The 12,877-nt window shown below is 36.9% G+C and overlaps 1 pseudogene; it reads left to right on the top strand.

Moving 5' to 3' along the window:
- The first annotated feature begins 5,771 nt into the window (after nt 1–5,771).
- On the top strand, nt 5,772–7,788 carry LOC141496440 (glutathione S-transferase LANCL1-like; annotated as a pseudogene).
- Nucleotides 7,789–12,877: the final 5,089 nt, after the last annotated feature.

Raw genomic sequence — 12,877 nt, 5'->3', positions numbered from 1 at the left:
GCTTCTGGGGGGAAATTTGGAATTATTAAAGGAGCTTTGTAATTTCTTAGAGACAATTTAGCCTGCTCTTCTCAACAAATATAGATGCTTCCTTTGACATTTAAAATTCTTTTTCCAGTTCATCCTTCTCCATCCATCACCTGGGAAAGCAATTGCCATAGAGAAGGAGCCAGTCATATCCCTAATTTTGCCACACAGACAGGCAAGCCAGCCTAGCTGAAGCTTGGGAATATCATTGCTTCTGTGTCCTCAACTATCATTCCCAGAGGCAGCCCCTGCAGAGATACAATCTGATAGTTAATTGCCCATGTAGGAGCTGTAGACATGGCAACAGAAGACCTAAAGTTCTTGGTCCTGTCATATGGTTCAACTAAACTGATAGGATTTTGTCATTTGAAATGACATTAAAGAGGATGTTAATTATCTTATTAGAATGTGAGTTCCTTAAATAATAAATATTGGAGAAGATGTAGGAAAATTGGGAAAACATTGTTGGAGTTGTAACCTGATGCAACCATTCTGGAGAGCAAATTGGAACCATGCCCCAAAGGTTATAAAATTGTGCATGCCCTTTGATCCAGTAATACCACTATTAGGTCTGCATAACAAAGAAATAAAAAAGGGAAAAGGACCCACATGTATAGCAATTCTTTTCTGCTGGAAAAGATTTGAAAATAGAGGGAATGCCCATGAATGAGCTGAACAAGTTAAGATAAATGAATAATAGAATTTATTGCACTATAAAAAGTGATAAGCAAGCAGATCTTAGAAAATTTGGACTTACATGAACTGATGCTGAATGAAGTAAGCAGAACCAGGACATTGTACACAGTAAGAACAACACTATGAATAGCTAAGCTCTTCTGCATAATACCATGATCTAAGACAATTTCAAAAGACTTTAAGATAGAAAATGCTTGTCCACATGCAGAAAAGAAGTATGGAGGCTAAATAAAGATTGAAGCATACTATGTTCACTTTTTTTTCTTGTGATTTTTCCTTTTTGTTCTGATTTTTTTTTTGGTTTTTTGCAGGGCAATGGGGTTGTGACTTGTCCAATGTCACAGCTAGGTAATTATTAAGTGTCTGAGGCTGGATTTGAACTCTAGTCCTCCTGACTCCAGGGCCAGTGCTCTATCCACTACACCACCTAGCTGCCCCTATTCTGATTCTTCTTTCACAATATGACTAACATGGAAGTAATAACATGATTGTTTATATATATTTATAAAACCCATTTTTAAATTACTTGCTATGGGGGCAGATAAAGGAGGGAGTGAGAAAACTTTGGAACTCAAAATCTTATAAAAAATGAATGCTGAAAGCTAAAAAAAATACGTAGAGAAGAAAATACATGGAAGTACCTATTATGTTAAAATATAATTATCAAACTACTAAAAAAAATGATGAGCAGGTGAATTTCAGAAAACCTGAAAAGACTTACATGAATTGATGGAGAATGAAGTGACCAGAACCAGGAGAACACTGTACACCTTAACAGCAATATTGTGTGATGATCAACTATAGACTTGGCTCTTCTCAGTAGTACCCAAAAGATTCAAGATGAAAAATGTTAATAGAACTATGGAATCTCAATGCAAATTAAAGCATAGTATTTTCCCTTTTCATTTGTATCCCCAGCCTTAGCATAGCACTGCTCTTATTTTATTTTGTATTTTTGGTTTTTGCAAGGCAATATAATTGACTTGTCCAAGGTCACACACCTAGGTAATTATGTGTCTGAGGTTGCATTTGAACTCAGGTCATCCTGACTTAAGGATCTAGTTGCCCTGGCATTGCTTGTATTAAATGCTTATTCACATCCCTGGTTCCTTCCTATTTTTCTTGACTTCTCATACTTCCACTCCATGAAAGTTGATTCCAGCCTTGAGGATCTACTTGAGGATCCCTTATACATAATACTCCCTGTACCGTACCAATATTGTTCCCCCTTGCTCCTTTTTCTCCTTCCACCTCTTCGCTAAGCTTCCTTGAGGACTCAAATCATAGCTCACCTTCTTTAGACCTTTCCTCTTTCCCATCTCCCCAGCCCATGTGGCTAATGCTTTTTTCTGAAATCATCTTCATCTATTCTGTTTAATCCTGTGTGTACCTAGTTATTTATTAGAATGTGAGCTCCTTCAGTGCATTTAGCATGGGACCTGGCATATCAACTATAGTGTTAATCATAACTAGCATTTATAGAGTGCCTACTATGTACTAGAGCAGGTACTGGACTAAGCTGTAAGTTACCTCATTTGATTTTCACAACAATCCTAGGAGGTGGGGCAGTTTGGTGACATAGAGAATAGGGCACCAGCCCTGCAGTCAGGAGAACCTGAGTTCAAATCCGGCCTCAGACACTTAATAATTACTTAGCTGTGTGATCTTGGACAAATCACTTAACCCCATTGCCTTGCAAAAAACAAAACAAAACAAAAATCCTAGGAGGTAGGTGCTATTATTCCCCATTTTACAGTTGAGAAGACTGAGGCTAACAAAGTGACTTTCTCAGACAGCTAATCAATTATCTAAGACTGAAACTATCTAAGATTTGAACTCGGGCTTGGCTCCAGGCCAAGCTCTCTATTCACACTGCTCTACCTACTGGCTATATGTTTTTCCCATCTGTATTCCATTTTTCATAATTAACTTTGATTAGGTTGTTTTAGTTTGATGTTATAGCTTTTATCATTTTTGTTTTAACTTTGGGCAGTTTAGATCTTTGCTGTTACAAAGTCAGTGGTTCTGATTGCAGCAGACTACTGTGTAATTTTACTTAGTGTTCACCATCTTTATGTGTTTGCTGATTCTTTCCCTGAAGAAATTATTAATGATTTAGGTATGAGACTTCTGTGTTGTTAACAGCTTTGGCCTCATTCCTATTTCTGATCCATATTTTACAATATATTTCTTACTAGCCTCTAGCCTCACCTATTCCTACTCTTAGAATGAAGTTAACAAATTCCAGAATACATGTTGATTTAATTCAGATGATTTTGCCCAGTTTTTCATAGGATTTCTTTACCTATGAAATGGATCTTGAATATATATAAGCTGTAATTATTTGTGACCTTTTTTGCACAAATTTGTCATAACCAAATCAAAATAATCTTTCATTTTCCTCATCTAAAAAATGTGGAGGTTGGACTAATCAAGCCAGACTCATGGTTAAAATTCTATGGTTCACATGTTAACATCATGAAATAGCCTGTAAGATTAGACAACAAGTATTAGAGCTTCACCACTGAGAGCTGCCCATCAATGTCAGAGAGGAATAGATCATGACAGCTGCATGTGTTTATTTGAAAACATCATAGTAGAAATTGTATCCAGAACCTACTGGACTACCTACTGTCAGTGACATCTTCTCAAAAAAAAAAATCCCTGTTGGAAGAATAAAGCAGATGAAAAATAGATATTGCCTGGATTGTTACATGCAATTGATGTGGCTAGCCTGTTGCTTCAGTCCCTCATTATGGATTATCTTGAACAGGTACTCTCGATAAACAATAAACTGAACTCAGAATTGAACAGAGAAATTTTAATTAGAGAGTTTATAATAGGATACATTCTGGGGTAGGGAACTTTTTTTTAGAGAAACTCCCCTAATAAAGCATCTTTGTAACTGTTTTACAGTCCTAGAGATTTATCACTTTTTTTCTCTTGCACAATTGTTATTTTTTGCTTTTACATAGCTTTCAGTTCCATATATAATCCCCCACTAAGCCACCCCCCCCCAATAAAGATCAGAAAAAAAAGGGAGAGGACAGGGAAGGCAAAGCAGCCAAATTGGATTAGTAGTCAAGGTGCATGAAGCTGGTGTTGAAACGAGATCTGCAGAGAGACTAAACTTGGTGTAGTGGTGGTTTAAAAAAATTAGGTCAAGGACATCACATTCCATCAATCATCAGAGCAGCTCCCTTCTAGTCATTTTGCCTCTTAAATCATTTCTGCCTTCAGATCTCTTGGGCCTCAGTTTCTGTATCTATGAAATAAAGGATTTGATCTCCAGCTGTTTTTGTACAGGACAAGATCTTTCTGACCCCTCCAGAAATATACCAAGGCATATCTGTGTTCTTTTCAGGTTAAAAATTAGATGTGTTTTGAGGTTCAGGGAATATGTAAAAGGCAAAATTTGTTAATGAGAATAGCCTAAATTTGTGAACATTAAGGTTCACAAAGCATTTTATATATATTAACTTCATTGAGTCTCATAGCACCTCTTAGCAGTAGAGATGATGACCTGCCCTGGGTCACAGAGGTTGTTAGGATAAGAATTTAGTTTTTTTCTCAATCCAAATACTGTGCTCTATTCCTTCCCTTGTACCACTTTGTTGTGGTATGTTATAATGATATTCAAAGTCATTCAATTACATGGAATATTTACCATATTATCTTTAAGTATGTATTGAACAAAGTTATAACTTCAAGTTTTTTTTTAAAAATTAAAAATTTGGGGGTGGCTAGATGGTATAGTGGATAAAGCACCGGCCCTGGAGTCAGGAGTACCTGGGTTCAAATCCGGTCTCAGACACTTAATAATTACCTAGCTGTGTGGCCTTGGGCAAGCCACTTAACCCCATTTGCCTTGCAAAAACCTAAAAAAAAATTCAAAATTTAAAAAATTTATTTCTAAAAAATTGGTTGTGGGGGCAGCAGGTGGTGCAGTGGATAGAGCACTGGCCCTAGAGTTAGAAAGACCTAAGTTAAATCTGGCCTCGGATACTTAATAATGACCTAGCTGTGTGACCTTGGGCGAGTCATTTAACCCCATTCCCTTGCAAAAACAAAAACAAAAAAAAATTGGTTGCTACAGTAGAGACATCTTGACAAACACAGCTTCCTCCCCCACAGATCTCCAAGTAAATTAAGTGAAGGAAAACTGCCTAAAAGGGTGGTTGCCACTGATAGTATATGTTACTTTCTACTTTTGTAGTTTAGCACTTGAAAGAAAGGAAAGTTGGATACTCAAAATTTAATATGGTCACAGGAACATCCATTCTGAGTTTTATTTCATTGCTGTTTCATCCATCTCCTAATAAGACTTTGCAGTCAGTGAAAGGTGTTAATACATAAAACAAACTCTAAACCTATAGAAAAATATTGGAGACCATATACTAGTAGGGAAGAAATGCAATTGTGAGGTTTTCTGATTTCATTAGTATGCAGCCTTCTAAGTAACTTGACATATTACTAGGAGGAAAAAATATTTTCATCTCTAATATATGCTGACACTTAGTCATTAACAAACAACCATTATTTGAGACACTTGGTCATTAACCACCATTATTTGAGGTCCCGTCATTTAATCCACTCCAATCTATCTAATTACTAATTTATAGCTCATATCTCTCCATTTTATCCACAAAAACAAAATGAGAGACCATGAAATACTTGGATAAAATCCAGGTAAACTTTCTACAGAATCCTCTGACCTACCAGTTTATGACCCTGTCAAAAGAAGAGATGAGGGGTGGCTAGGTGAATAGAGCACCAGACTCGGGTTCAAATCCGACCTCAGACACTTAATTACCTAACTGTGTGACCTTGGGCAAGCCACTTAACCCCATTGCCTTGAAAAATCTTAAAAAAAAAAATGAGACTCATCTGCTATGATGCTATTTTCTCAAAAGTTCTAAAAAAATATGAACTTGAAAATGTTCAATATCTATACACACATAAGGGCCCAAAGGGAGGATTGTATATGAAAACTGTAAATCTTTTGTATATTTAAATATATATATATATATATATATGTAATTAGCTTTATGCGGGGGGAAAGATTGAAGAAGGTTCTGGGGAGCAAGAAGGGTGCGGGAAGAGTGGCCCCGGGAGCCCTCCTGGGAGCCGCCCGGCCCCGGCCCGGCCCGGCCCCGGCTCACGTCCGCGTGCTCCCACGCCGCCTTCTCGAACCCCACCGGACTACAGCACGGCGCAGGCCTTGGCCTACTCCTGACTTCTCACAGCTTCTTCAACAAATGGAACTTGGCCTAGAGTCAGCTGACCGTCAGGACTGCACCATCACACTGGATGGGCAGCCTTTTAAACCTGATTAAGCTTGACCCCGGAGCTCCTGATGAAATGCTCTGTGGAGGAATGGGCTACATCTATTCTTTTTTTAGGTTTTTGCAAGGCAAATGGGGTTAAGTGGCTTGCCCAAGGCCACACAGCTAGGAAATTACTAAGTGTCTGAAACCAGATTTGAACCCAGGTACTCCTGACTCCAAGGCCGGTGCTTTATCCACTGTGCCACCTAGCTGCCCCAACCGCTACATCTATTCTTTGCTTTTTGTGAACAAGTACTTTGGACAAGAAAAGATACCTCAGCAACATATACATATTCAACAGGTTTGTGATATGGTACTATCATCAGGTGAGACTCTTGCCAGGAAGAAACTTCTCTTCAAGGACACCATTGATGTATGAATGGTATCAAGAATATTATGTAGGGGCTGCCCACAGACTGGCAGGTATTTACTGCTTCTTGATTGCAGCCTAGCCTTCAGGTAAGCCAAGTGAAGTTGCATAATGTCATCAAACCCAGTATACACTACGTTTGTGAGCTGAAATTTCCTTCTGGCAACTACCCTCCATGTATGGATGATACCAGAGATCTTGTTCATTGGTGCCATGGGGCCCCTGGAGTTATCTACATGTTCACCCAGGCTTAAACGGTATTTAATGAGAAGTATCTTAATGGTGATTTGAAGTGTGCTGATGTGATCTGGAAGTATGGGTTACTCAAGAAAGGATATGGGCTCTGCCAGTGTTGCTGGCAATGCATATGCCTTCCTAACATTATACAATCTCACCCATGACATGACATATCTGTATAGAGCTTGTAAGTTTGCTGAGTGGTGCCTAGACTACGGTGAGCAGGACTCCTGATACACCTTTCTCCCTCTTTGAAGGAATGGCTGGAACAATTTATTTCCTTTCTGACCTGCTCGTTCCAGCAAAAGCCAGATTCCCAGCTTTCAAGTTATAAAAGGCCAAACACGTCCCTATGCCTCACTGCTTGCTACTCATGTAAACAATGGGCCAAATGAGTCCATTACTTTCCATCTACCTTTCTTCACTAAAGAGAACAATATTGTGTTTAAAATTACTGGTCCATGGGGCGACTAGGTGGCTTAGTGGATAAAGCACCGGCCTTGGAGTCAGGAGTACCTGGGTTCAAATCCGGTCTCAGACACTTAATTACCTAGCTGTGTGGCCTTGGGCAAGCCACTTAACCCCATTTGCCTTGCAAAAAAACCCTTAAAAAACAAAACAATAAAATTATTGGTCTTTTCCACTATAATCTTCAGCTTAACATGTTTTGGGGAATTTTATTTAAAAAGACCAGGAAAAAAATTTTAAGAAGTTTTCCTAGAAGGGGGGTGTGAAATATATGCAGTATTTTGTTGGATACACATGTATTTCAGAACTTGCAAGAAACTGTTCATTATTTAAGCTTTTTCAGTGTGATTTAATGTTGATATAGTTCTCACTACTGTAAAAAAAATGAATTGTAGTTAAAGGTTAATATATAACTGTTAGTGGATAGTACCACTTCTAAGTATTCATTTTCCTTTGGACTATAACAAAAGATATTATGGTGGCTATGTTTCTATATGATGTCTGACTAGCAAAGGGGATGGGAGCAGAGATTGATTTCCTCTGGAAAACTGCAGAAGCCACACCAAGTATTACCTGCATCCTTAAACTCACATTGTTTATCCAGAGATTATTTAATGAACTTTTATTTTTTTATTAATGGATATAAGCTAGCATTTGTATACAGCTCCCCAAATTAAAAAAAACTTTAAAACTGATAATCATTCAAAAAATTTTACTTTAATGTTTCAATAAATTTCAAAGTATGCAAATAATTACATGTTATTTTTAACTTTAGAAAAATATTCTGAATTTTGGAAATGCTTGGGATATTTTTGTTGTTAGTATGTGGTCAATGAAACACATTTTTGTTTACTAATATATTATGGATTTTTCACCTCCCTGAACATTTATTTCCATTTTGCTTGCCTTGTGATCACTGTGTTTTAGTACTATTTGCTAATGCTATAATTTAATCTCTATCAATGTTATAGCTTGATCTCTATCAAATTATATGAGTGATCTCACTAAAAAGAGTAGCACTTACCTACTTCTATTACCTAGTCCACTACTTAAAACAGGTTCCCTAAGTATCTGGTAGAAACAATTTAGCTCCAGGTGTTATCTAATATTGGCAGCTAAGTGGCACAGTGGATAGAGTGCCAGAGCTGGAGTCAGGAAAAACTGGATTCAAATTCAGCATGGGATCACTAGGTGACTCTTGTCAGCTCACCTATCCCTGTTTGCCTCAGCTCCTCATCTATAAAAATGAACTGGAGGAGGAAACAGCAAACCACCCCAGGCAAACCACCTCAGTGTCTCTGCAAAGAAAACCAAAATGGCATCATGAAGTCAGACATGACTGAAATAACAGAACAACAGCAAATTTATCTAATGATAAATAGTAAGACACCTGTTCAGCACCTGATGTGTCTCCAGTGTGTTTGTTTATATGTTTGGTATAAATACCTGGGGAATTAATAGAGCTTCTACTAAATGTTTGGGGGTCATTTTTTTTTTTCAAATTACTGACTGACTGGCATTTTCCTGACCTTATAGAAATGAGTTGAGTGGGGGTGGCTAGGTGGCATAGTGGATAAAGCACCGGCCTTGGAGTCAGGAGTACCTGGGTTCAAATCCAGTCTCAGACACTTAATAATTGCCTAGCTATGTGGCCTTGGGCAAGCCACTTAACCCCATTTGCCTTACAAAAACCCAAAAAAAGAAAAAAAAAGAAATGAGTTGAATGCTCCCATATTTTTAAGATTCCTATAAAATGGGAGGAAAGTATCTTAATAGCCTTTAGCAAAAAAGTATTCAAATATGATCCCAAAGCAGATAAAACATAATCAAAATTTACAGTTGTTAAATTACAAATGAAAACTTGTTTCATTGACTTAATGATAATAAAAATATGCACCTTTAAAAATATTACTCCAATATAAAATATTTCTGTGTCTTCAAAATTAGGGAAAGAACCATTGGTGCCTCAAAACCTTCCCACAGGGGTGGCTAGGTGGCTTAGTGGATAAAGCACTAGCCCTGGAGTCAGGAGTACCTGGGTTCAAATCCGGTCTCAGACACTTAATAATTACCTAGCTGTATGGCCTTGGGCAAGCCACTTAACTCCATTTGCCTTGCAAAAACCTACAAAACCAAAAAAACCTTCCCACAGCTTCTGATTCATTGGCCCCCTCTTTTAATACCATCTCACTAGGGTAGTCTGGACCTAGCCTCATTCTTTTTTTTCCTAGAGTTTTTTAGAGCTCTTTGGGGACTTAAAACAAACATTTTAGGAAAATAGAAAGTACCTATTTGACTGGCATCCTTTCACAAGAACAAAAACATGATTCTTCCATTAAAATCTGACTCTTGAGCTACTCATTAGCTCTTGATTGAAAGGGTTAACATCCCTATTATTTTCTCTGTTGCCTAAAAAATGGCTAATATTAGTGGAAATAATCTGAACCTTTAAGTATTGCTGATAGTAGAATCTAAAAATACTTAGCTGCACAGTTTCCTAGTTGGTCATTCTGTGGATATTGCAAAGTGTGGGTAACCCCCTGCCATGTATCTTTATAAAATGCTGCAAGTAAGCTATACCTTGTGAAAGGTTTCAGATCAGCAATGTGGGCAGTTACAGTAATAAAGAAATGGTAATACACAGCAAAGCTAATCTGCCTTTGGCTGATTGTCCTGGTTGAAAAGAATAAAGCTCATTATGTTTAGCTACAAAAAAAAAAATATGTAAACTTTTTTATTTGTGACCTTAAAATATTCGGTTTCAGTTTGAAACAAATGTTTGTGTCAAGTTAGCATCCCCAAGATGTGAATGTACTTAGGACAGTGAAGCCAGATCTTCATTATTAATCTGTGATTACAGTTGGATTCCTGTAGTAAGGGATGGCCTCTCCTGAGGGTTATAGATTTCCCACAATGGGAATTTCCTTTTTCCTTCTGCTTTTCTCTCTGCTAACTTACACCAAGTAGCTGGTATTGGCAGCAATGCTATCATGACTGTCCTAGTCCTAGGAAAGAGCCTCATGGCAGAGGGCCACAGAGATATCAGAAGCTCTTCTAGCTAGAATGGAGGGAAGATAGTAGCAAATCCGCAGAAGAGAGGAGGTGTCCCTGTAGTATGTCTAGAATATATAAATTTAATGTGGTCATATTAGCATGTCCTAACTTTTTCTTTTTTTTTTTGTATCACTATCAAAATCTTTGTACTCTCCCAATTTTCCTTTCTCTCCAAATAAAAGTCCTCCCTTATAACAAAAAAAAGTATAGTTAAGCAAAAGAAATTTGCATTGGCTTAAGTCATGTCTGAAAAATATTTTATTCTGTACCTACAACCTGATGACTTTTTTTCATATCCTTTAGCCATTTATCATTTGAGTGGCTCTTGTTCTCATTTTATTTGTCAGTTCCACATATATAATTGAATATCAGACCTTGATCACAGAAATTTGATGCAGTTTTTTCCTACTTGTTTCCTTTCCAATTCTAGCTGCATTAGTTTTATTAGTGCAAGAATTTGTCAATTTTATGTATTCAAAATTATCCATTTTCCTGCCTTTGATGATCTTTATCCCTAGTTTAGTCAGGAACTCTTCCCCCTATATGAAGAATGAAAGATACCTCTTTAACTTCTCAAATCATAAATAACCTTTTATACATAATTTATCTATCTAGTTGGAACTTTGTGGTATTTGGTATTAGATGTTGACTAATTTTTTGCTTCCTTTTTAAATTTTCCAAAGATTTAGTCTAACAGTTCTTACCCTAGTAGTCTGTGAATTTGTATTATCAAACACTCTGCTGTGTTCACATTTTCCTAGATCTTATGTACCTAGTCTGTTCTGGATTGACCTCTATTTTTTAACTAGTACCCAGTAGTTTTGATGATCATTGTTTAACAGTATTGTTTGAGAAGTGGTACTCTAGGCTCCTTCTCACTTTTGTCAGTCTCATATTATTACTCCAGATGAATTTTGTACTAGTTTTGTCTAGTTGGACAAAATGATCTTTCCATAGTTTGATTGCATGGTATTAAAATCTATAAATTAATTTAGATAGAACTATTAATATATGAGCATAACCAATTGTGAGCACTTAACTCCTTAATATTTGTCTTTTTTGATGTAAAGAATATTTTATATCTATACAAAGTATTTTGAAGTTAAAATTCCTTTATATCTTAAGTGAGCTCACAAAAAATTTATATGTATTTTCTAGTTAATTTTTTTGTTTTTAGCAAGGCAGTGGGGTTAGGTGACTTGCCCGAGGTCACACAGCTAGGTAATTATTAAGTGTCTGAGGTCACATTTGAACTCTGGTTCTCCTGACTCCAGGGCCCATGCTCTATCCACTGTGCCACCTAGCTGCCCTATTTTCTAGTTATTTTATGGAACTCCTTTTTTTCTCTTTTTGCTAAGTTTTGTTTACAATGTACAGAAAAGCAATGGTTATGTTGATTTTTATCATCATCTATTTTACACATTTCTTTATCAGAATTCTTTTTTTTGTGCTCAGAATTTCATTCATGAAAACTTCACATCCTTCATGGACAGACTTTTCCTGTAGACTCTTAGGCATTAGGATCTTACCTATATTTTCTCTAAACCTATTAAAATCTTTTCTTCTTGAATTTTGGGTGCACATTATATTATACCTACCTCTATTCTTATTCACACTAACAAAAACTCACAAAGTTCTCTTTATTTTCACTCCAACAAGCAGTTCTCCCTATTGGTGAGAATATAATAAGGCATATATTAGAAGTTCCCTTCATTGCTTCTTTTGAATAATGAAATTATCATTAAAACAACTTAAGAAAATATTAGCTACTCTGCTTAGAAGAGTATGAGCAGGGCAGCTAGGTGGCACAGTGGATAGAGCACCAGCCTTGGAGTCAGGAGTACCTGAGTTCACATCCAGCCTCAGACACTTAATAATTACCTAGCCGTGTGGCCTTGGGCAAACCACTTAATCCCATTGCCTTCAAAAAATTAAAAAAAAATAAAGAAGAGTATGAGCACCAGCAAATGCTGAATAATTCAAGTTCCCCAATGGCCATTATAGCCTTACCTCCATGGTAGACTTATGATCTGTTTTCCAAACTCTTCACCAAGTGATATGTCATATATTCATCACATCACTTTTTTACATGTCATATTTCTGGAATTACCCAGATAATACAGGAATTTCCACATAAGTAATAGGTGGTACAATGGATAGAGTATTGGACTTAGAATCTTCCAGAGTTCAAATCTGGCCCCAGGTCTTCTGAGTCTTGTGATCCTGGACAAGTCACATTTCCCTATTTGCTTTAGTTTTCTCAGCTAAAATGAGCTGAAGGAAATGACAAACCACTTCAGCATCTTTGTCAAGAAAATCCCAAATGACTGAACATCACAAACTGTAGATCTTCACTATGTATAGCTTAATTTTCCTTTTTAAAATATACCAATTTACCTGTTGTCTTCAAGAGTTGTCATATCTGTGCTTTCTGGCCTTCCTTCCCGTTTTGGCAGTGTCTGAAAATGTATATCTCATTCTCTATCTTAGATTTAACACAGCTCTGTCAAAAGGCTTCATCTGAAGATACAATCCTACAGCTACCCCATAGCACTTGTAGTGATACTCAGATGAAATAATGTATGTAAAGCATTTTGAAAACCTCAGAGATATATATCTAGTCTTTAATAATATCTATATTATTCTTTAATATTTATTTTGTTTGGAAAGTGGCCTTTGAAGGAGGGGACCATACTGA

The sequence above is a fragment of the Macrotis lagotis genome, chromosome 8, assembly GCF_037893015.1.
Source record: "Macrotis lagotis isolate mMagLag1 chromosome 8, bilby.v1.9.chrom.fasta, whole genome shotgun sequence".
Lineage (NCBI taxonomy): Eukaryota > Metazoa > Chordata > Mammalia > Peramelemorphia > Peramelidae > Macrotis > Macrotis lagotis.
The sequence above is the reverse complement of the archived record's forward strand: the minus strand, read 5'-3'. Positions and strand labels throughout refer to the sequence as shown.